The sequence below is a fragment of the Myotis myotis genome, unplaced genomic scaffold (genome assembly GCF_014108235.1).
Source record: "Myotis myotis isolate mMyoMyo1 unplaced genomic scaffold, mMyoMyo1.p scaffold_m19_p_6, whole genome shotgun sequence".
Taxonomy (NCBI): Eukaryota; Metazoa; Chordata; class Mammalia; order Chiroptera; family Vespertilionidae; genus Myotis; species Myotis myotis.
The window spans coordinates 88,566,690-88,591,636 of record NW_023416368.1 but is presented as its reverse complement, the minus strand read 5'-3'; positions in this window follow the sequence as shown (position 1 = coordinate 88,591,636).

Sequence of the window (24,947 nt, the reverse complement as noted above, 5' to 3'; positions counted from 1 at the left end):
GTATGGTTTGAGTTCAAGATCTCCTGGTGGAACAACTACCAGAAGTAAAATATGAATAATTCCCAAGACCTCCAGAGACCATTGTGGGTGGGCTAAGGCATGAGGAGACCATGGGTGGAAGGGTCCGGATCTACCTACTTACCTGGACTCATCACACAGTCCTCAAATGGCAACATTCCTAGTTGCATCGTTTAAGAAAAATGGGTGTCTGTGTACAGACCATCGTCTGTGGGAGCGTGAATTATATCAGAAAGGCTCTTGAGGGCAGAGAAAGCAGAGGAAAGCCTATCTCACAGCCCAACAAGGAAGCTTTCCTGGAGGAAGTAGAAGATCAGCAGCTGCCTAGGGATGCTGGCCAGGCCCGCCTGGCAAAGACAAGCACATTAATGTTTGCTGTAGAATAAATACTTGTACCCTCCAGCAATACATATGCTGGAGCTCTAACCCGCACTGTGCCTGTGTTTGGAGTAAGGAAGTCATTAAAATTAATAAGTTCATCATGGTGGGGCCCCAATCCAATAGGATCAGTGTCCTTTTAAGGAGACTCCCTTTCTCTTTCTCCAGGACAGCATACAGGTAGAAGCTGACTGAAAGCTAGGAGGAAAGGCTCCCCCAGGAACTGAATTCCAGCCACCACAGCTGTGACAGAATAACTTTCTGTTGTTTAAGCCATGCAGTCTGATGTTTTGTTATGGCAGCCAGAGGTGACTAACACAATGATTAAAAAAATAAATAAAACCCAGCTATGGTTTCCAAACACCTGATTCCCCTCCATTGCCCCTCCCCATCACCCATCACCCAAAACACACTTTTTTTAAAAATGCATTGGACCTTTGTTCATGCCATTCCCTTTGACTGGATCATCCAGCCCTGCTTGTCTGTCAAAATATATCTCATTCAAAACTCTTCTCTGAAGACTATTTCAATACCATTTGTTCTTTTTGTCTACCTCTCTGATTCATGCATGATCCTACATTTATCACAGAGCAGGGGTCCTCAAACTACGGCCCGCGGGCCACATGCAAATACAAATGTTGTATTTGTTCCCGTTTTCTTTTTTTTACTTCAAAATAAGATATGTGCAGTGTGCATAGGAATTTGTTTATAGTTTTTTTTAAAACTATAGTTCGACCATCCAACTGTCTGAGGGACAGTGAACTGGCCCCCTGTTTAAAAAGTTTGAGGACCCCTGTCACAGAGTGTAAGGCACATGAGGACATTAGCTTTGTTTTCTCCATCTGTGTCTGCTGGGGATCCAGCATGGCCCCAGCTCATAGAAGACACTTGTCTTAGTCTGCCCAGGCAGCTATAACAGAATGCCGTAGACTGGGTGGCTTATAAACAATAGAAACTTATTTCTCACAGTTCTGAAAGCCAGGAAGTCCAAGGCACTGGCAGATTCAGTGTCTGGTAAGGATCTACTGCCTAGTTCATAGAGAACTGAGGTCTTCTTGCTGTGTCCTCACATGGTGGAAGGGTAAGAGAGCTCTCTGCCTCTTTTATAAGGGCACTGATCCCACTTACTAAGGCACCACCCTCATTACTTAATCACCTCCTGTATTAATCATGTTTTTTTTTTAATTTTCTGTATATTATATTTTAACATCTAAAAAAAAAAAACCCTTTCTGCATGGGGGTGAAGACTGCCCCTCAGGGGCTTGCTAATTCTTAGAGATGGCAACAAATGGGAGTATGCCTTTGCTATGCAAACAACTGATTCAGAGTCATAGCTCCTCTATCTGGCCTGGGCATCCCAGTAGTCAATATTCTGACTTAATCATCCCAGCTCCATGGGCCAGGCAACTAGAGACCACCAGCCCAACACCCATCAAAATTATTCAGACTAGGCGATCTTAAGCTGGTTACTAGGCCCTGTCTTGTCTTTCCCATGGAAACCCCAATAAAGACAATGGTCTAAGCCTCCTTCTTGCTCCGGCTGCTGCTCGCTGACCAAAAGCCACTCCTGTGGTCCTGCATGGTGACCCCTCCTCTTGCTCTAGGGTAACTGTGAGTAAGAGTAAACATTTCTCCCAACGTCCCAGCCACCTTTGTAAATTCAGACCTGGTCTTTTTAGCTCCCTCAAGAGAACGTGGATTTTTCCTCCTTCCATGTGAAATATACATGGTGGGAGTTCCCCAAACATAGGAAATATGCTTGGATGCCAGATAGCCAAAGTTGGGCAAATATCTATGCTAAAATAAAACACCCTAATACTACTGCAAAAGGACCACAGAGATTTCTAGCACAAGAAATGCCAAGTGGTATTGATAATTGAGGCAGGAAGAAACAGGAAAGAGGCAGAATACTAAATTCTTGGCCACCAAGGCTGAGACAATTAGGAAAATGAGATTTTCTTATCCTCCACTCACAGGATCAAAGGAGATTTAAATGAGTCACTTGCCTACAGTGGTGCCATTAGTGAGGGGCCAGCAGGGACCAGATCCACCTCCCACCACCTCACCCAATATTCAGTTCCCCGGAGGCCCTGCAGCCTTGTAGGGAAATCCTTCTTAGTCCTGCGAGTCCCAGGCCCTGAGCATCCCTGGCCAAAGGGCACAGGCTTCTCCCCTGATGCGGCTGCTTTAATTCAAGGCTCCTCAGGCCCACCACCATATGGAGACATCAAAAGCAGACAGCCTGGAGAGGAGGCTAAACTCTAGAAGGAGTTTCATCCGTGTTGGTTTTGATATGAGCAAAATTTGCAAATGTGATGTATATGAAAGTGGCAGAGTGAATTGTTGTCCTCACATCTTCACCCCCACTGTGTCCACACCTTACAAGGGTGGCCTCATAATAAGCCTTTGCATATTTCCATCGCTCTTATGCCTCCGCGGGGACTATGAGAACATGGCCTGACTGGCAAACTGCTCAGGAGATGACAGGCACACCGAGCGGGGTCTTTCCAGCAGAGCCCAGCCTCGCCATCAGTCAACGCCCCTGCCAAACTGCACAGGTGGAAGCAAAAACAAGCCATTGCTATTGTAAGCCACTGAGTTCTAGGAGTGGTCAGTAAAGCATCGATAGCTGACGGATGCAATAAGCCGGAGGTCCTTTTCTAGCACCTGACTTAGAGTTCGGTATCTAGCAGCATGGAAATCAACCGCCTCCTGACACATAGGCGCGCACACACACACACACACACACACACACACACACACACTCGTGCGCACACACACGCTCACACATTTGCTCACACACATATGTACACACCTATGCATACAAAGTACAGTCAGGTGAAATTTCATGAAATTGCTGCCTACTCTGCCCAGAGCTGGAGCTGCAGCTGATGACATACCAGACATCACCCCGCAGTTGGCCTTGGAACCTGTCCTCTGACCTCCAGCCCTCCTAGCGCCTCTCCTGCCCGTGTGGTTGACGATAAGCCCAGGGCTGGAGGCACTCTCCCCTCTGCCATGCGGAGAAGGTGAGGAGCAGGGGAGACGTCCAGAACAATGTGACCAAAGGCCCCCTGTCATCTGTAAGTCAACAACCAAACATCTGGGCATGGGGCTGTCTGGTCTTAGAAAATGCCAAGTGCAGCCTCGCCCTTGGGCTCCTCAGCACCCCAGGAGGTTGCAGGAAAGGGTCTCCAGGGTTCAGGCAAACCTCGCCATGGACATTCCTGTCACGGGATTGGCACCTAGAATGTGTGTGGGGGGCGGGAGGGGGGCAAGAGTGTGTGGACGGGAAGGGGACTGAGTGTCTGGGGCATCCTAAGCCAGAGGACAGCGCGCACCAGGGAAGATGGAGAGGAGGCACATGAACCAACAGTGTGGCCTCCCAGCCTGAGCTGAGAGGAGAGGCTGGCTGATGAATTCTAACTGCGCCGGGAGTTAACCTACCTATGGGAACATCTCTAAGTTTAGACACGGGCTTGGGCCCACTAAGACAACGACTGGGCACCCCCAGCGAGGGCCCACACTGAGCCCTGCAGGGGAGGGGGCTCTCATTTGCTGTCTTCACTGGGGGCCGGGGCCGCTCAGAGCCGGCTCTGTGATCCTGGAGGGCTGCGTGGCTGAGAGGATGAAGTGCCTCAGCGATCAGAGCCCCTGATGGCTGCGGCTACCCCGGGAGCTCTGAACCATGAAGGGAACATGAGGAGCGCATTCCAAGGAAACACTTCATCACTGAGAGACAACCTATTGATCATGGATGCCGGGCAGCTGATTTCTCAATTCAGAATGCAGTGAGCGATTTAATACATTTCTCTTCTGCGGGGAAGATAGAGACCCCAGGTCCTGCAAGCTGGCCTCCAAGGGAGGGCTGCACACAGGGTCCTGTGGGAGGAGGCAGGAGGGACCACGCTCAGGCTGCCCCTGCCCCTCCGACCTGGGTTTGAGAGAAGCTCACAGAATAAACCTCCCTACTTTACATTTCTGCTCCTTAGGCAGCAGGCACAGTGCACCTTCTTGTTGCATTTTCATGTAATATTCATTTTAACGAAATCCCCTAAACACTAGCGCAGTCCCTTCTCACTTGCTACACATTCCAGACTCTGGAGGCTGACGTGGGTGGTGCCTCTGACTTGGCTGGAAAAGGACAACAGGGAGCCCAAGGCTGATGGGCCTCTGGGAGGACTGGCTCCCTGTTGCCATGGCTCTTGGCAGAAGGAGGAAGCCAAGAAGCATGGGAATCACCTGGTGACTTCCTATGGGAGAGTCCACCCTGGAGGGGCCCTGCAGGTGACGGGAGGGCGGGGATCTTGCCCAGATGCTCAGTCCTGGAACCTTCTTACTGCACAGCCAAGGGCTCTGAGGTCCAGAGAGGGGAAGGGATGGGCCCAAGACCGAACAGCAGGTGGGATGTCACCGCAGGTCTGCCTTCCAGTGTTGTTTGACTTTCCCCCAGGCTGCCTCCTCTGAATTGGGAGCACTGTCTCCAGTGTTTCTTCTTGGAAAAAAGCAGACCTCGTTTTATTGCGCTCTGCCTTATTGCACCTCACAGATGTTGAGTTTTGTTTTTTTACAAATAGAAGGCAAGACCCTCCACCAGCAAAAAGATGGTGACTCATAACACTCCCTTTATTTCGGTAGCCTTGTTGGGGTCCAGCCCCAGCAGATCCAGGGGTTCCCCAAGGTGTGGACGGAGTCGGAGAAGAAGAAGGAATGACCACGGAGGCAGTGTTCAGGTGATCATCATAGCCAGGTTCCTCTTTTTATTGTCCTCTTACATCTGTATTTATACTATTTGAGCTTAATCCTATCCATTCTATTCCAAAGGTTAGGGCGTTTCTTATCTCCATTCCAAGGTTACTCTATTGTTCTATTTAAACTACAAGGAAGTAACTGAAGGAGATTATTCTAAGTAAAGATTATGTAGTTTAAGCGTGATTGTTTGTAGTTAAAGTGATTAACTACCCGCCTGGCACTTAGTTAAGGGGTTTTACTGACAAAAATCCTCACCTGGGGAAACAACCTTTCTCGGAGAGGTGGTCCTGTTTAAAACACATAGCGTTAAGAGGGGGAGCAAACATATTAAGAACAGTATGCCATATACGCCAGGTCCCTTGAAACATAAGCTGTGCAGATGTTTCTTCCCTGCAGCAACTGCATCAAGCAGCAAGGGTGGATTGGCTTCCAGCATAGCCTAAAACCAAATCCACAATATCTCTGAGGTATGTCCCACAGGCATCATCTTTTTGCAAGTGCAAGGCTCTTCCCTTCCATTTGTAAAAAAAAAAAAAAAAAAAAAAAAAGCGCAACATCTTTGAAGCTCAGCAAAGCAAAACACAATAAAATGAGCCTGCCTGCACGTGACTCCTGGCTCTGCCACTGTTTGTTTGTCACCTTAAACAATATACCTAACCTCTCTGTGCTCACCTTGCTCACGAGTGAACTGAGATTCTCAAAACCCATCTCAGAGTCAGATTATATGAGACAGTGTATTAAAGTCCTCAGCACAGCGTCTGGCATCTATCAAGTACTTACTGAGTTTTAAATATATTCCAAGCAATATGCTGAGTGTTTTACATAAATGTTTTCACTGAATCCTCATAGCAACCCTTGGCAGTGGGAGAGCTGTTATCCTCATCTTTACCGATGGCTGTTGTTATCCTCGTGTTCACAGATGAGAAGCTGGAGGTGGGGAGCGACCAAGGGGCTTTCCTAGGTCTCACACTGGTCCTGGAAAATGCCAGCATCCATCCTGGGCAATCTGAGGAAGCACCTGGGCTCTGCTGCCTTCTCCCTGCTGCCTAGACCGAGGCAGTCATGAGTATCCCAGGGAAAGGAAACCTAAATGAGGGCCCTAAATCATTCTTCACGTTGCTTCTTGAGAAAAATAGTTTTATCTTTGGTTCCAGTCTTTAGCCTCACCAATGAGAAGATTCCTAGAATTAGAGGGAACAAGGACAATCCCTGAAGCCACGAAACATGATAATTAAATTATCAAAAACCTTGGGTTTGGTCATAACTCAGTAGACTTCAGCCCTGAGCTGTCCTTTGTCTGGGAGCAATTTGCACCATCGAGGAGGAAAAACAAGCTGTGAGTGAGTGACATGGCAGCTGGAGAAATTAACCCAATATCTGGGGCTGAGTTCTGTGAGGTGTGGGGCAGCCGAAGAGTTCAATGTGCAGTGTCCAGAGGTCAGCAGACTCAAGCAGGCAATTTGGCAATGCAATCTGAGAGCCATAGCAGGTGATGGCATCCTTGTTCTAAGACTGGAATGGCAATAACAGTAAATTGTGTTTTCTCTCTGACTCCTGTTCTCATGGAAGATTTTGCCAGCCGATCACAGCACTATTTCTTCTGGGTCTATATATGGCCTCAATATTTTTCTCATTTACCTGGAGTTAGTTCCTCAGCTACCCTTGGGAAGAAATATGTCTTGGGGTTAGGGGAAGCACAATACCATAGCAAGGGCATCATTGGATTTATGAGTTGAAACAAGGCAGGGGCCTCTAGAATAAGCCCCCAGATCTCGCAAGAAACTTGAAATAATACAGGTTTCAGGTGTACGTCGTTACCTTTTTTTTTTTTTTTAAGTCATATGGCCAAAGCCCTTTTTGATACTTTCCATTCTTTTGATTTATCGATCACTTCTTCCATTCTTAAAATTTAGACCAGAATTTGGAGGACATACTCCATCAACTTGGGACAAGATGGAGAAATTAATTCTATGTGTATACTAGGACCTTTCCTAACATACTGTTTGACCATTTACTTTCAATATAATTAGATGTTTAATTTATATTATTTGTGAGCCATATGTCTTCACCAGAAGAAAAAAATAAAAATATATAATTTAAAGACACCTAAAAAAAGGAAAAACTAGAAATAAGGCCAGAGGTATATTTTGGGCTGACTTGGTAGTGAGAAGAATGGTTATGAATGAGACATCTTGGGCAACAGGGCTCAGGCTCACTTAACCCACACTGATGTGCTTAGACAATAAGACTTGCCTTTGTAGAGGAGTGGGCTACCATCCCTTAAACACCCTATCCCGATTCTGGGGAGGGTCAATCCTACAGCTGGAGGCACCAAACAATCCTGCTTCTGAGCAGCCAGGGCAGGCAAGTAAGGGGAGGGGAGGCATGAGCTGACATTGGTACCACAGAGAGATGACTATGCACAGAGTTCTAGGCCCAGGCCCAGTCCACCCATGGACCTAAGTCCTGGGCCAACAAAGTTTGAGGGCTTCGCCCAGTTGTTAAAATGACTTCTGTGGGGAGGGGAGTGGTGGCAGCTAAACTTGGGTTTCTCTGAAATTTGGGGTAGCCCTTCTCCTACATAGGTAAGATGTTCCTTCAAAGCCTGTCCAACATGTTTATTTATTAAGAGAGTAAGTTCAGTTCAATCCTGGGTCTGCCACTAACTAGCTGGTAACTTGCGCAAGTTACTTAACCTCTCTAAGCCTTAGTTTTATCATTTATAAAATAAAAAGTTCTAAAAGCTATGTCTTAGGGTGGCTGTGAGCCTTAGATAATTATGCAAAATGCTTACTGATCTTAATACAGTACACACAGTAAGTGTTAGTTGGGATCACAATCAAACATTTATTATATATTATATACCAGACATTATGCTAAGTATTTACACGCATTAACACATTTAATCCTCATAACAATGATGGGGATTGATTACATTTATGATCCCTATCTCTGGATTTCTTGTATTCTCTCACTTTGCAATATACCTTTCACCCCCCATACTAGATTGAGTTTGTTCCGTAACAGATTGAGTCTGTTTGCCCACCACCTGAATCTTATGGGTTACTTTGATCAGAATAATGTGGTAGAAGTGATGTTGCACTAATTCTGAGCCTTGCACACATCTGTCTCTTGGAACCCTGCCGTGGCTGTGTAAACAAGCCCAGACCATCTGGAATAAGCCTCCAGCCCCAGTGTTCCAGCTGAAGCCATTAGACAAGCCTACCACCAGTCAATCCACAACTTGTGTGAGAGACTCATCCAAGATCAGCCAAGCCGCTGGCCTGACCCGAAACATGAGAGAGACCAGATCTACCCAGTGACCTCTACGTACACACTTTAAGTTATGGAGTATTGAGGCAATTTGTTACACAAAAAGCACTAACACAATAACTTTATTAAGTTGAGAAAATTGAGGAACTGGAAGGTTAAGCAAATTGCCCAAGGTCACACAGCTAGTAAGTGCTGAAACTAGGGCACAAACACAGGCTACTTTGCTCTAGAGTCTGCTCTCCTAATCAGTATCCTATCTTCTTCTGCTAAAGCAGTGGATGAAAAAAAAATGTTCTTATTTCTAAGACATCTTTCAACCAAGTATGCAGCCACATTCTGAGGCAGATCCAGACAGGGCCTGGGGCAACTGATTGGTCCCTACTATGGCCACCTTGACCAACTATGAGACCAGCAAGATCTCAACCTGGCTGGATGTGAGGCACTTTATACTTACAAGTCAGTAGCATTTAGAAATATAATTCCACTGTCTTACACCTGAGGGCTGAAGGGTTTCACTAATCAGATAAGTCAATGGTGACAAATAAACATTCAAATCTCAATAGCTTAACCCAACAAAGGTTTATTTCTACTTACTACTGTGTGTGGCCTGCCTTGTGGTCACCAAGAAATAGGGAGAAGATATGTGCAAAGGCCAGGCCTAGGAATGCCTCACACCAATTTGCCCACGTCCCATTGGCTAGAAAGTAAGACACAATCTAACATCAAGGGAGCCTGGGAAATGTAGTCTTCCTGTGTGCCCAGGAAGTAGAAATGGCATGACAAACTTATAGCATTGTCTCTGCCTAAGTGTCAAGGATCTATTTAGATATTAATACTGTCGATGCCCAGGACAGAGTGTGTGCCCTGGTCTGCCTCGGTCTCTGCTGACCAGTACGAATGCTGTCCTGTGTCCCAGCTGCTGTCCTTTTCTAAAATATATTTTTATTGATTTCAGAGAGGAAGGGAGAGGGAGAGAGATAAAAACATCATAATGAAAGAGAATCATTAATCGGCTGCCTCCTGCACACCCCCTACTGGGGATTGAGCCCACAACCCGGGCATGTGCCCTTGACCAGATGCTTGGTTGTTGACTTGCAGATGACAGGAGGCCTTTGGGGCACATTGTTCTGGACACTCTATCCACTGAGCCAAACCAGCTGCTGTCCTTGTGTAGCTCCTCTGTTTCCCCTTAAAGCCAACTCTACTTAGAGTCTCCCTTTGTTGAGTTTCCAGATGCAAGTCAAAGTGAAATTAATACTCCAACTGCCTTCACTGCTGACCAGCCTCCGCTCCTCATCCCATTCTTCTGATAAGGATCTTCTTTAAAAGCTGAGACTTCCCAAGGAATTGACTCGATGAGGCTATGGACCCTCACCTCCCCCACTTTAAATGTCTAAACAAATATGAAAATTTTTGCACAAAATTCCAGGGCTCCCTACTCCCCTGAGAGCCAATCGGTAATGACATTCCATGTGAGAAATGTTAACGCAAAAAACCATTGAAACCTGTAAAGAATTTTTGTGAGTTTATTTGAGCCAAACTGTCGACATATGCAGGGAAGCAGAACCTCAATGAATTGAGATAGTGCTCCGGAGAATGGCAGGGTTACATCCGTATTTATACATGAAATTCATTGGTGACAGATTTAAGGAGGTGGGATTAAGCGAAGGGGGGGGGGGGGGAACCTCTGTGATAGGATAAAAAGTAAAATGATGGACACATACTTAGGTGGGTGCGGGATCAATTAACATGATAATGAAGGAGTTTGTAGTATCTGTCCTGGCTCCCAGAACATTTGGTTGTGCTCCAGGGGCTCCAGAAAAAGGGAAGTTACAAGTTACCCAGACATTTCAAGGGTATGTTATCTTAGAGGCAAAAAGGCAAATGGGCTCAGTAAGGATTAAAGTTGATCTTGTCAGTGAAGATACTAGTCTAGGACATAACTGCCCACCATAACTGCTTTTAGTTGAAGTTTAATTTCAGACCATCCTTTGTGGTTATTTTAGGTCTCTGAGTCTGCTAGGCTGCCACGCAGGCCTTCCCTGAGCTTGTTAGGTCAGCGTGTGGCCCCTTTCGTCCACAGAAACATCACCCAGTCCATCTTGTGAGTGAGAGAAGTGGAACCCAGAGTAGTTCATTAACTTCTCAAAGGCAGACCACTAGTGTCCGTGGCAGGAGTAATGGGAAGGTGTGTCCTAGAATAGAAGGACAGTTCTTGTGTTACAGGCAGGTCTAATACATTGGGCCTCTGCCTCAGGCCCCCCAACTCTGAGTGTTCCGTGCAAGGATTGTAAAAGAGGCCTGTGAGAAGTGGTTCTGTATGTGCACAGCAAATGTTCCATAATTCAGACCTGCCGGGGACTGCTAACCTCCTTTTCTTGTCTTTTTTTGAGGCCTGTTAACAATATTTCCTTCATGAAGTTATCATGAGAGTTTGATCAGATTGCTGTGGCCTAGAGGTGTGTGGGGAGTGGAGGGGACAATGGATGGGGCCCAGTGGAGGCAGGGAAGGGGCTGAGACAGCAGGGGGCCTATCAATGAGACAATGAGGCATTCAACTGTAAACAATAGAGAATAACTAGGAGGAGGAGAGGTGACAGGCCTATTCCCCAGGATAGAACCTCACTGCTTTCCTCCCTAAACCCCCTGTCCATCATCTACTCTCCCCCACACCTCCAGGCACAATAGATTTGCATCCCAGGGCTATGTGGATGCTATTCAAAGCGAGGAGCCAGGAATGAGCACTTCCTTCTCCCTCTCAGGGTCTTGATGGCCTCCTTCTCTGTCTCTAGACAGCCTGAGTCAAGGGCAACATGTGGCCCAAAACATAGCTCAGGACCACTCTTGTTTAGAGATAATCAAGCTAAAATGCACACCAGCTAACCATAAAGTAAAAAAGAACTGAGGAAGCGAAAGGGGTGAGAGGACTGGAGGAGGCCAAGGACAGACTACATGTTTGTCATTGTGGTGATGATAATATCCTATAAGGAGAAAGGGCAATAGAGTGGAGTTTGTGAGTTTGCAAATTTGTTTTTTAAACAGCCCTTCCCAGCTGCCTTTTTTCTCCCAATTTAGTTCTTGGATCTATTTCATGGAAGCTGAGCCTTAGAAATATTAAGTGACTTGTCCAAGACCACACCAACAGTTTTGGCAGGAGCTAGTCTCAGGCTTAGGTCTCCACCATTCAATTCCAGGTCCTCTCTGTTGCATGGTGTTGGAGGAGATGGATGTGTGGGCTGGGCGCCGTGTGTGTGTGTGTGTGTGTGTGTGTGTGTGTGTGTGTGTATGTGTGTGACTGGTTTTTAGAGCATCAGCTTGCAGCAGTACAGGATGCCTTCCTCCCACCAAATCGTGAGGCTTAGTCACCTCACCCCTCTGCTTCTGCCCAGAGCACAACATTGAGACCACTGGACTCCTTCTGGCCTTTGATGACAGTGCTGATGCAGGGTGAGTGTCTGTGGTGTGAATGTGTGTGCAGTGTGAGTGTGGTGTGTGTATGGTATGAGTATATGTGCGGTGTGAGTGGTATGAGTGTATATAGTGTGCATGTAGTGTTAGTGTGTGTGGTGTGTGTATATGCAGTGTGTGAGTGGTGTGTGTGTGTGGTATGAATATGTGTATGGTGAGAATGTGTGTGTGTGTTGTGTGTATGGTATGTATGTGTGTAAGTGTGTGTGGTGTGAATGTGTATGTTGTGAGTGTGTGGTGTGTGAGGGTGTGTGTGTGATGTGAGTGTGTGGTATGTGATGAGTGTGTGAGTGTGTGATGTGAGTTTGTGAGGGTGTATGTGTGGTGTGAGTGTGTGATATGAGTGTGTGATGTGTGAGTGTGTGTGTGAAGGTGTGTGTGTGTGTGATTTGTGTGGTGTGTGAGGGTGTGTGTGTGTGTGGTGTGTGAGGGTGTGTGTGTGTGTGGGAGTGTAGTGTGTGAGTGTGTGTGTGTGTGTGTGTGAAGGTGTGTGTGTGTGTGATGTGAGTGTGTGGTGTGTGAGGGTGTGTGTGTGTGGTATGTGAGGGGGTGTGTGTGTGTGGGAGTGTGGGGTGTGTGTGTGAGTGTGTGTGTGAAGGTGTGTGTGTGTGTGTATGTGATTTGTGTGGTGTGTGAGGGTGTGTGTGTGTGTGTGGTGTGTGAGGGTGTGTGTGTGTGGGGGAGTGTGGTGTGTGAGTGTGTGTGTGAAGGTGTGTGTGTGTGTGATGTGAGTGTGTGGTGTGTGAGGGTGTGTGTGTGTGAGTGTGTGTGAGTGTGTGGTGTGTGAGGGTGTGTGAGTGTGTGTGTGAAGGTGTGTGTGTGTGTGATGTGTGTGCTGTGTGAGGGTGTGTGTGTGATGTGTGTGGTGTGTGAGGGTGTGTGTGTGGGAGTGTGGTGTGTGAGTGTGTGTGAGTGTGTGTATGAAGGTGTGTGTGTGTGTGATGTGTGTGCTGTGTGAGGGTGTGTGTGTGATGTGAGTGTGTGGTGTGTGAGGGTGTGTGTGTGGGAGTGTGGTATGTGAGTGTGTGTGTGAAGGTGTGTGTGTGTGATGTGAGTGTGTGTGTGAAGGTGTGTGTGAGTGTGTGATGTGAGTGTGTGGTGTGTGAGGGGGTGGTGTGGCACTGGCATGGCAGCGGGCTGCTCAAGGCCCGCACCGAAGGTGGCTGAGAGTTCAGCAGGCCTCTGAAGAGGGAAGTGAGCCTCTCCTTTCTGACTCATTGCAGAAACGCGGTTCACTCCTGAGAGGCAGGAGAACATGGCGGAACCCGTGAAGACTCAATTACAGGTGCTCTAATCTCTGCAGCATGAAAGACCTAACTTTCCTCGGAGCCTGGATTTTTCACCGTGTGGTGGGGAGAGGCGGGAGGGAGGGATTGGCGATGGCTGTCCCTGTGTGCCCTTCCCGGGGCCTAGAGCCCGTGCCAGCCCACTCTGTTCTGTGGCATCTGGGGAGCTGGCTCTTTACAAATGCTCAGCACTCTGTCATCTTCCCATCAGCTTCCAGCTCGTGTAATTCCAGGAGTGGGATTGGTTTCATTTCCAAGATGGGACCCACAAAGGCAGAGTGAGGGGCTTGGAAAACATCAGCTCGAAGGTCGTCATGCCTTAGAATGTTTCTTGAGTATCAGCTACATTCCATGGACCAAACAACTGACTCAAAGGTCCGTGATGGTGCCAGGCACAGGATGCTGACAAACAAACCCTAAATCTCAGTGGCTTTAAGCAACAAAGACTTAGTTAGTTAGTTAGTTAGTTAGTTAATTAGTTAGTTAGTTCAACACGTTCCTTGTCCATTGCAGGTTGTCTGAGAATTGTGCCCCCCATTCTCCTCTCTTCAGGACCCAAATATTCCACTATTTGAAATGTTGCCAGCCTCAGTGGCTACTTGGAGCTTAGAAATCACATATGGACTCTTAACATCTCCATCTAGAGTTTCCATGGGTCATTTTGCTTGTGTGCCATTGGCCACATCTAACTCTAAGGACCCAGGGCAGTGTAGTTCTGCAATGTGCCCAGGAGAAATGTCAGATGTGTCTGTGACCAGTGCTGGTAACTACCAAAGCAAGATGTATCTGCAGGCTACAAAGTCACAGAATAGACGTGGAAGAACCTAAAAGATCACCCAATAGGTGTCTCTTAATTTACAGAAGATCAAGGCTCAAAAAGGAACTAATTTACCCAAACTTACAGTGTTCAGTCATGTTGCCCCCTTGATGTTAAGGTGGAGAACCCATCCTTCCCATAGTCCCCAAGAGCCCACCAGTCCTGGGCCTCTAGGAAGCCTTCCCAAACCCCCAGACCCAAGCAGGCCACCCTACAAGCATTTGTACTTTTCCTCCATAACTCTTATCAGAGTTATTACTTTTGAATTTGGATATGGTAGTGACCTCTTCCTTCTCACCAGCAGGTATGCAACCATGTCTGTTTGCTCACGTTTGTGTAACAAGATTATTTATTCTGACCCTGCATCTCCAATATGTATGCATATATATAAGTACCATGGATTAAGTGCATGACACCCTTCTCTTTTACAGCAGGGCTAGCAGAAAGAATAGGGTTGTGAGCAGGGCAAATGCCTTATTCACCTCACCATCCTCAGCACTTACCTGTGTCTGGCACCATCCCCAACATTTACCTGTGTAGGACCTCATTAAATGTGTGTTTGCTGTTATTGAAACGAAGAAAATAAAAGCCACAAGTCTGGCTTTCACCGGGCGTGTATTGAGGAGTGTAAGGTGTCCTCCTTGAGTACATCATGGAGCCATCAATAGTCATACATCAGGCAAAAATACCTCAGTGTTTGGTCAATGAAACAGAACTGTTGATGCAGAATATCTACCTGGCCAGCCTGGAATGCCCACCACTCTATGCCTTGGGGCTAAAGTCGGATGGATTGCAAGTGAATTAGCTAGTACATTACTGGTGGTTATTTGATTTGAATAACCATTAACACTTTGGGTTGCCATTAATTTTTTATCACCCATTATTGCCTTGCTGTGAATTACTAATCACAGACCAGGACCCTGAGGTACAGGCATAGGAAGGGCAGCTGCGGAGCTGGGAGGAGGAAGCAGAGGGCTGGAGGGAGCCTAGGCATGCTTGATTTGAGTGGGATCAGGGTCTGATGGGGAAATAGCAGCAAGAATGGCCCTCCCCACTCCACACCCCCTCCCACTCCCTGCCCGACTCACAGCCTCAGTTGGGAATGAGTGCCAAGATTTAAACCGTAGCCTTATGATAAGAACAATGAATTTCTCTACATGGGTCTCTTTCCTGGAATCTTTGTTGATGAGCCCCCAGGAAAAATGCTTCAGGTGCCCCTAACCTGGCCTGCCTCCAGGCACACTCCTCTTGCCCTCCCGTGCACAGAATGGAGCACGCAGATAAGCTAATGCACACTAGGACGTCACAGTGGATATCTAGCTGCCAGCACTAGGACATTGGATTCCATTTAGAAACACATAGATTAAAACTCTCCTGTATGACTAACGGTGAGAGTCCAGGTGTCACTTACAGATACCATGGGACTTCCACCTTGATGGGCCATGGCTGCAGGAGTGTCTATGCCTGCTCTTCTGGACCTACAGTCCAGTGGGCCACACCGGGGCTGACCCTGCACCTGCCTGACCTGATAGGGCAGCAGTGACAGCTTATTTTCAATTTGCAGATGCAGCTGGTCTTTGTGAAGAATAAACCAAACCATTGGGGGTGATATGGCTCTGATCTGACTTGAATGTGTCAATTTCCCAGTGATTGGACTCTTGTATAAGATCAAAGCTTTTCTGGTTTCTTGCTTCCAGGCTTGTATCTTAGCTCCATCATGGCCAAGCAGCCTTATTAGACCCTATATTCAGTGTCCCATGTCTGGGTCCCAACCTCTAGCTTTAGATGCCCCAGTGCTAATGTCCTTACTTTCAAACCCAGGCCCCTCTCTACTTGGAGGGATAGTTTAAATGGGATTTTTCTATGTGGACCTTCTTACATTCTTCCTGCGTTGGCTGCTTGGACTGACAACTCTATCTTTAAGCTCCAGTCTCTGTGTGCAGCCCAGGATAATCAATCTCTGGGCATTTCTACCCCTGACTCAACTTCACACAGCCCTGCAGTTCTGCCAGGCTTCCCATCCCAGCATAGCCAAGGCCCTGGCTTTACCAGTGCACTGTTAAACTAGGATTGGCATTAGGGGAGTTTTATTTGATTGATTGATTGATACTAGAGAGAGAAAGGGAGGAAGAGAAGGAAGGAGGGAGGGAGAGAGAGATGTCAGAGAAAAACATTGATTGGTTGACTCCTGCATTCACTCTGACTGGGGATTGAACCTGCAACCTAGGTATGTTGCCTGATGGGAATTGAACCTGTAACCTTCGGTTGTACAGGATGGCCTTCCAACTAACTGAGCCACCCGGCCCGGGTGAATTTTGTTTTATTTTATTTTATTATTTTATTTTATTTATTTATTTTGTTTTATTTTGTTTTGGTTTTTAGGAGACCAGTGTTGGGCCCGGGAAAGACGAGAGAAGTGACTGGGGCGGGAAGAAGCCCAGGAAGGGCCAAGGAGAAACTAAGAAGTTAGGAAGGAAAAAAGTTGAAGACAGGAAGAAGCGGGGAAGGGGAGAGCTAGGAAAGGAAAAACCAGCAGCGTTGGGGGAGTTTTAGCATTCTTAGTTAATTCGATTCTGGGAAGACTTGAAGGAACATGTAAATTTAATTCAGAGGTTTGGGGATTTTTTTTTTTACTTAAGAGAAAGTTCAGGGGTCAGATTGGTGTTGCTTGTTTGTTGTTTGCTGTTGTTGGCACTTTCTTTAAGGTATAATCACATAGAGATCATATTTATGTTCAAAGAAGTTCCTATTTTTATCCATTTTGTCCACCTTTTGCCTATTTTTAAGACTATGTTAATCATAATCATTTTGAAACGCTTAGCTGCTAACTCCAATATTTAGATTTTTAGAGGTTGGCCTCTTTGAGTGTTTTATTCTTACGTTTAAGTTTCCTTTCCCGGCTTCTTTGCATGCCTAAGAATTTTTTTTATTATATAACAGATTTGTGGATGAAACATTTTAGAAATTCTGGATTTAGTTGGGTTAGTTTTGAAGGAAGGAAAAAAAACATTTAAAGTTTAAAAATAGAAGTCTTAATGAGCTGATCATAATTCTAAACATCAAGAAATATTAGGCTTAGAACTTGAGATAGACAGAGATTCAGCCACAGTGAGGAAATCTATTAGACATTCCTTTCCAAGCTTAATTTTCAACGTATTATATTTTGCTCCTTTGTTGTTTACTATGTGACACTGTCAAACCCACTGTGTGTAGCAAAGCAGCTATCTTGATGCTTGGGAAGACTGACTCCGACATTGTGGGGCACACTGCCTTAGTTCATGTGGAGGTTCAGCAAGTCATTTGGGAAGAAGGAAATGAGGAACATGGCCTTTAAAAGTTAGGGTCTGGGGGAGTTTCCCAGACAGGGGGCCCAGCTTATCTGGATGACTCACTTTAGAATGATGGTGACAGAACTACAGTTAGCAGTTGTAGAGTGAGAATCAGTTAGCTTTTATTGCATTCAAAACACCCCTAAACTTAGAGGCTTGAAATAATACCCTTTCATTTATTTAGCTCATGACTTTGCAAACAACCAATGTGGACGCGGCTCCGTTGAATAGTTGTTTTTGTCTCAGCTGGGATCACTCAGGAGTCTACAGTCAGCTTCTGGGTTGGGTGGAGGCTGGCTAACAGGGGATGGCCTCGGGTGGAATGGCTTGCTTCTGCCCCTGGTGGTTTTTCTAGGAGGCTGGCCTGAAATTCTTCAAATGGTGGCTGAGAAAGATTCTGGGAAAGACCAGGACTGTCCATGGTCTCTTGAGGCCTAAGCCTCGAATGGGCATACTTTCATCTCCACTGCATTGTATCAGCTAAAACAAGTCACCAGCAAAGCTCAGATTCAAGAGGAAGGGAAGTAGACTTCAATTATTCATGGAAGGAACTGCAAAGCCACATTGAAAAAGCTGTAAATGCCAGGAGGAGTGAACAGTTGTGGTCAAATATTTTGGTGATCTAATACATGGAAAGGAGGGATATATTTCTGAACATTTGGGGTTAGGAGAAGTTGAAGACTTGGATCATCTTTTTACTTCCACAATAATTAAAATCACAGCCCTCTCTTAAAGCTTCTTCAAGAGGCAGCACAGTGTAATGGAAAGTGCATGAGCTTTGAAGTCAGACAGACCCGAGTTACTGGCTGTGTCACAATGCTCAGAGCATATAAGTTCTGCCCTGGCCTGGCGGCTCATTGGTTGGAACATTGTCCCTTGCACCAGAAGGTCACCAGTTCCATTCCCACTCAGGGCACATAACTAGGTTGCAGATCCCAACCCCAGGACACAGTCATGTGCATATATGAAGCAACCAATCCATGTGTCTCTGTGTCTCTTCTCTCTCTCTCTCTCTCTCTCTCTCTCTCTCTCTCTCTCTCTTCTCCTCTCTCTAAAATCAGTTTAAAAATATATCTATTTTTTTAAGTACATAAGCTCTTGAAAGTCATCCCATATGAAATTTGGATAGTCAATATCCACCTCAAATGATTATTGCAAAAATTTGTCAGCCAATAAGACTACCGGCTTGACATGTAGTAATCACCGAATAGTCACATGACCATTATTCATTCTAAGTCTAGTTCTTGCTTCTGTTGCAGAAACTGCACTGACAACCTCAATCCACAGAGATGCTCTCTCCTTGAATCACAGCATCTAGTCACAGCACTGGCGAGCCAGAGGGCCTTGTCTGCTTTCACCCCAGGTTTCCATTGACAGGTGAGGAAATGACCCAAGCTAAAGGGACTTCTCCAACGTCTCATGGCTTTTCTAGAACTGTAAGTATCGATTTCCTTTATTTGTCACCTATAGAGTCTGACATTGTTAACTCTTTGTTAATATAACCTTGTCTTTTTCTGTAGCCTGGTAGTGCCTTAAGACAGTGGTCTGACCCTAGTTCCCAGGAATGTGCTCTGCAGAGGCTGGCACAGAGTGGCACCCACTGAAGGGCAGCTGCGTGACTGGGTGCGGATAGTAAAGGCTGACATGTCTTTAAAGGTATCTGAAATGGTCAGCAGAGCAGAAGTTACCCACGGGCCTGGTGGAAATGAGCTGAACTAAGGAAATTCAGATATCAGAGAGGCTTATTTACCTATCATATCTTCTAACCTGACCTTGAGGTTATAAATCAGGAAGAAATACATACAGATTTATAAATATCCATAATCATGGCTCTTTATTTCAATGTGTAAGTATCTACTGTGGCCGCATGGCACACATCTCTTGATTTCTCCTCTAATTCACTCCCCAGTTTTCATTATGCCCAGGAGACTGGCCTCTGGGAACTGCTCTCCTGTTGGGTGGCCAGCCCTCCTGGTTTAACACTGACTGTCCTGCATTCCAGGCCACTGCTCACTTCCTGGCAGACTGGCATGATTGGTCACAGGACCTCTTGCCCTTGGCTTCTTCTTGGGTTTAGCCCATGGGAAGCACCAGTGGGTCAGAGGGTGGAGCGGATTAAAATCAGGATCTTTGTTTCTGGGCTGCTTCCTGCCGAGTCTCTGTTGACTGGCGGAAACTTCCCTTCCCTTCCCTTTACCAAAGCCAGTTTTTATTGCACAGCCTTCTCCCAGCAGCTGCCCTTCCGAGGTTCTCCTCCTTCAGACCTGGGGGTGGCAATGCCTCCTCTGAGTTGTGAGATCTGGGTCCTCTCCTTTTCCATGACCCACACCCAGATCCCTGTCAATGTCCCTCTATTAAATTTGTCCTCACATCTCTGAGGACGGCCCTTATTCCCTGCAAGGATTTGACTGACACTGGCTCTGGTCCCCAAGAACCACGCTTAGTTCTGTGACACCTATAGGAAAGTGTGAAACACGATCCCTTCACAGTCTCGTGGGAGAGAATCCCTTCTAATAAAGTCATTGAAAAGCAATAAAACAACATCTGAGCCTCCGTGTTTTTTTTCAGCTATGAAATGAAGGGAATGAACTTAAAAAAACATGTTTTTAGGAATTTCACAAAGCAAGAAGGCATTTTCAGGCAATTTTTTAGTCTTACTAACCATCTTGATTACTGTCTAACTGATATTCTATTAAAAATAAACACAATTTGTGTGGTTCCAACACAGTAAGTCTTCTGACATCTTAATAAGGCGCTGGATTCAATGGAATGTTCAGGAAAAGCCAGGGTGAGAAATGAGCAGGGCTGGCTCGGGATGGTCGCAGAAGGCATCCAGGTGACGCTGGGCTTGAAGGATAGGCACGTTGGGATACAAAAAAGCCGGCAAGGAAAAGGCATTCCAGGTTAAGTCAAGACTAGAAGTTAAAACGAGACCTGCAGGGAAGCCCAAGGGTGATGCAGAGGCAATGGACTGGCTGGGGTGGGCTGTTTGGGACTGGGTCCAGTGGAACTAAAAGCCTGTAATTCCAGGAGAGTCTGACAGGCATAGATTTCCTGCTGCTCTGGGTCAGGAAGAGGAATCAAGTCATTGTAAGCGTAGGATGTGAACATCATCTCCTCTGTCTTAGATGGACTTTTCTTACGTTGTCTGTGGTGAGTTCACATGGGAATAGTGTCAAGGTCACAGCACACATGTTCTCTGTAAGCAGAGACGATGACACGGGAGACCCGGCTCCCAGACAGATGCACTGGTTTGTGTCAGACGCAGTTTGAGAAGCCGTCACTCAAAGGGAAACTCAACACTGGGCTTCCCTTCAGATTCGGATCAGTGGCACTCCAAAAGGGCCCAGATCTACCATTTGCAAAGACCCTTCACACCTCCGCCCTCTTCCTGACAGAGGGTTCCCAAAGGCGGGTCCCTTGACAGCGGTATTTAGTGATACTATTTACACATTTGCACAATTAGCATGACTTTTGGATGTAAATACAAATCAGCCCAGGGAAACACAGGATTAAATACCAGGCAACATGCAGAGGATTTTAGAAGGGCTGCCAATTTGGGGTTAACCCCAGGCCTCATACCACACCAAATGCATGCACCACGGTACAAGACCTAAGCCCGCTGAGGAGGGGAGCTTCCGGAATGCAGCGGAAGGCCAGGGCTGGGGAGTGAGTCCCAGGTGACACTGTTTGAATGTCATTTAAAGTTCACTTTCATTATTTTAATTGTCACTGTAAAAATTTCCCATTCAGGACTGATTATGTTATAAGAGAAATCAGAACTTAAATTCCAATCAATCATAATTGAATGTGTTGTTGCAAGTGGCATAGAAACCTGTGCCTTGGATGTGATTAAGACAAGGATTAGTCACTCGTGAAACACTTCAGGGAGATCTAGGAGCAGGCAGGATTTGTTCCACAGCCAAAGTGACTGGGCAGGCATGGAAACGCCTCCCAGGCGCCCACAGGCCGAGAGAAGGCTGGGGCTGCTGTCTCAGGTTCAGGTATGAAGCAGCAGAAACGTGATGAGCTTTGTGAGGCTTTCTGTTAACACTGAGTCCAGAGGTCCATCTGGAGATAGGGGACTGGGTCCTGGATTTTCCCGTTCTGTGTAAGTTTAGGAAAGGCACTTAATGTCTTTGAAACTGAGCGTCTCCTTTAAAATTTCTGCCTTAGACATTTAAGCTTAAATAAACCATAATGTACTCCTACATGCTAACAAGTTATTCTTCATGTCAGCTTCACACATGGGATGGGCCTCAGGTTCCTTAGTGGCTGGACTGGGCCCTGTCAGGGTGGGAACAAGAGGACAACGTGAGTGTGGCCACTCGATGAGCCAGCCCCAGACACAGTGTCATTGAGAGGGGTCCTCAGGTGCCAGGGTCAGATCCTGGCACAAGGGGGTCTCTATTCCTCCTGCCTGTGTCCCTTCTTCTCCAGCTCCCCTCGGATCCAGGTGTGCACACAGCCACCAGGCTCATACCATCCTCATGGGGATCTGGGACCTTCGTGTTTTTCATTGCACAGAACCAGGCTTAAGATACCTTGTTACAAGGACTGGCACAAAACGCAGTCCCTTGAATGGAGGAGAAGTTACACTCACTTCTTTTGGAGTCAGGCAGATCAATTTGTCAAGTTTCTGAATCTCTGAATGCCCACATCTGGGAAGTGGGGATCATAGCTACCTCGTGGGGGATCACAGCTATCAAGTACAGACAAGTTGCAGGCTCTTGTAAGTGAGGAACAATTTTCCTTCTACCTTTCTAGGTATTTTAGCTGGTCAACTTATCAAATTAACATAAGATCAATTAACAGGAGAAAAACAAATTTAATTTTGTATGTACAGGAATCCCGGAGATATGAGGCTCTCAGTCAGGCAGTGGAGGCTTACATACCATCCTGAGCTAAGGAGAAGGGTAGAGGCCTGGGGCTTTAAAGAGAAGAAAGACAATTCACAGGGAGTTAGGAAGAGCTAATGTTTGATAAATAAATGTTTGCCAAGCCCTACAGAGAAGTCCTGGGTCGGGGGGAGGGGGCATAAAAAGAAGTTATCTTTGGTAAGAGCTCTTCCAATTCAAATTCTTTTAGGCAGTTAATAGAGGTAAAAACAAAAAACAAAAAAAACAAAACACAAACAAACACAACAAAAAAACAGGAAAACTTCCCGAGTCTTCTATTTCTTAAAAATAATCCACTTAAAATAATCCTCATGCCAAAGAAGCACATTTGGGGGTGGCAAATTTTGCTTCTCAACATGCTCAGAAGTGGTAGCTATCACTGATACTTCCAACCCACTGGGGCATCAACACAGCTTTGGGATTTGTGCAAGAATTTCCAAAGGAAAGCCACAGGCCAGGCCGTGGTTTCTGCTTCCAGAGGCATCTGACCAACCCGCAGTTCCCTGGGTCTGAGATTCGAGTTGTGTATGTGGTCCTGCACCTGGTGCCTGGGGCTCCCCTCCTGGCCGAGGCAGGACAGTGACACTGACCAGGAAATGACTGTCTGCGATTGTCCCCTGCCTGGGATGTGCCAACAGTCTTTCGTTTCAGAACCTCCCAGAGAAAGGAGGACCTCAAGTGGTTTCTCCCTCCAACCACACAGACAAACCAACTTTCTTGGGAAGGGAAGTCAGGGGAACTGGTAAGAACCTAATAAAGGTCTCCGAAAACAATGTTTCTCCATTTGAAAAATAAACCATGTCTTTAAATGCATTAACTCTGTGGGGAAATAAATGTAATAAACCAAATTCAATCCCTGCCAACATTTGTTTTCTTATCTATGTAAAATCAATATACTTGTTGCAATTATGTCTTTCAATAAATCCTCCCAAAGTCTTATTTTCTCATAAGATTTCCTGCCGCACTCAGATTCATTGCGTTCATTCTCCATCGAGAGAAATTGTTTCTGGAATTTTCAAGCCATCCGGTTTCCTTGAAAGATGCTGTGCCCCGCCCTCCTTCTCCTTCAGCGGCTGCTTCTCTTCTGCCAGGGCCATTTCGGCGACAGTTCCTTTAATTGGATTGTGCTGCTGGGCTGGGGTTTGTGCTCAGGGGAACAGCCCTCTTTGCTGCAGAAGTGAGAATCCCACCCAGAGCTGGCCCCTGACTGCTGCCTCCTTCCCTTGGTCCTGGCGGGACAGCGGGGGCTCTGCAGTAACCCCCCACTCCCAGGTGAGTTTTATTAGGGAACGAATGGTACAGCTGCCCCGGATTCTTCAGCTAGGAGCATTTATTTTATTTTTTAACGGATGTGTGTGTACTCTTGGGACCCTGTCCCTGCCAAGCTTCGAGGAGACAGATCTCAGTGTGCTAGAGCCAAAAAAAAAGCCTGGCAAATGCCAACCACCCATCTGCCCGCTGTCTGCCTGCTGCCCTGTTGTTCTGGGAATCCAATGATGCACAGGGCAGGTCACTGACTTCGGAAAAGGGAGTGAGTTGCCCCAGGGAGTCAACTTTGAACTTGATTTTGTTACCGATGCCCAATAATTAAGTTGTCTGTCTGTGCACCCTGGCCAAAGCAAACCTGAGCAGGGATTGCAGTAAAGAAAGAAAGTAGTTGATTAGAGTTGGTCAATCCAGAGGCGTGTGAGCTCGTGCCCTGAAAGACCCAACTCCCCAGTGGCCTATGGGAGGTCCCAGATCACATAGGGCAAAATCACAAGACCACACAGGTCAGGGGTCTGAGGTTATAGAGGCTGATTGGTTAGAGGTGAGATAAGGGTAATACATCATTTCTTCAGGTCTTGAGGACAACTCCAAGGTCAGCTTTTCACAGAGAGGTAGCCAAGAGGGCCTTCCCTCTTAGGGCTCAGGAGCTAAAACATAACTAAGACAAGATGTTATCTTTAATACCTGACACTAATGCAAAATAATATTGTATGTAAACTGTATTGGAAAATAAAATCTCTTTTAAAATAGATGTCATCTGTAGCCTGCCAGGGGCTATCAGAGTCAGGCTACTATCTTCTGCTGTCCCAGAGGTCACCGATCCAGGTGAGAGGCCAAGGTCAGGGCAGTGAAGTGTGCTGAGGAAGGAAGAAAGAAAATGATTGTTTTGAAACCACAGTTAACTGCTGTGATCAGAACCACAAGGGCCCGTGGTGCCCGTTTTGTGACTCTCAAGGCTGCGCCATGCTACTGAGACGCAGGCGTCTACCGGCCGAATGGCTTTCCTTCCTCTCCCGCTGGTCCAGCTCCTCTGGCCTCAGGGCCTCCAGGCTCTCAGATCTGTTCTCAGCTCCCCTCAATTTCTTCCCAGGTCCCTCCTCTCCTCTCCCTCAGGGTCTCCCACTGACCCTCCCCAGGCCCTGCCCCAGTCACAGGAGGGCCTCACCACCCTACCTGCCCCTGCACGCAGAGCCCTCACGGCAAATTGGCTGTTTGTTTCAATGACCCTGCTGAGTGATTGCCAAGACGTGCAGCAGCATTTGAAAAGGCGATCTCTTACAAACGCTGTTTGCTGGGACAGGACGGGAAAGGCCACCAGTCTCCCAGAAGTCCGCAGCGGGCACAGCTTGACAAGCTGAGGAGACAGGAGATGAAAGAGCTGTCAGACTCTGAAGAGACTGTGGACTTTAACTTATTTATTAAGCTAAATTATTTACATTAAGGAGTCGCTGCTCTAAGT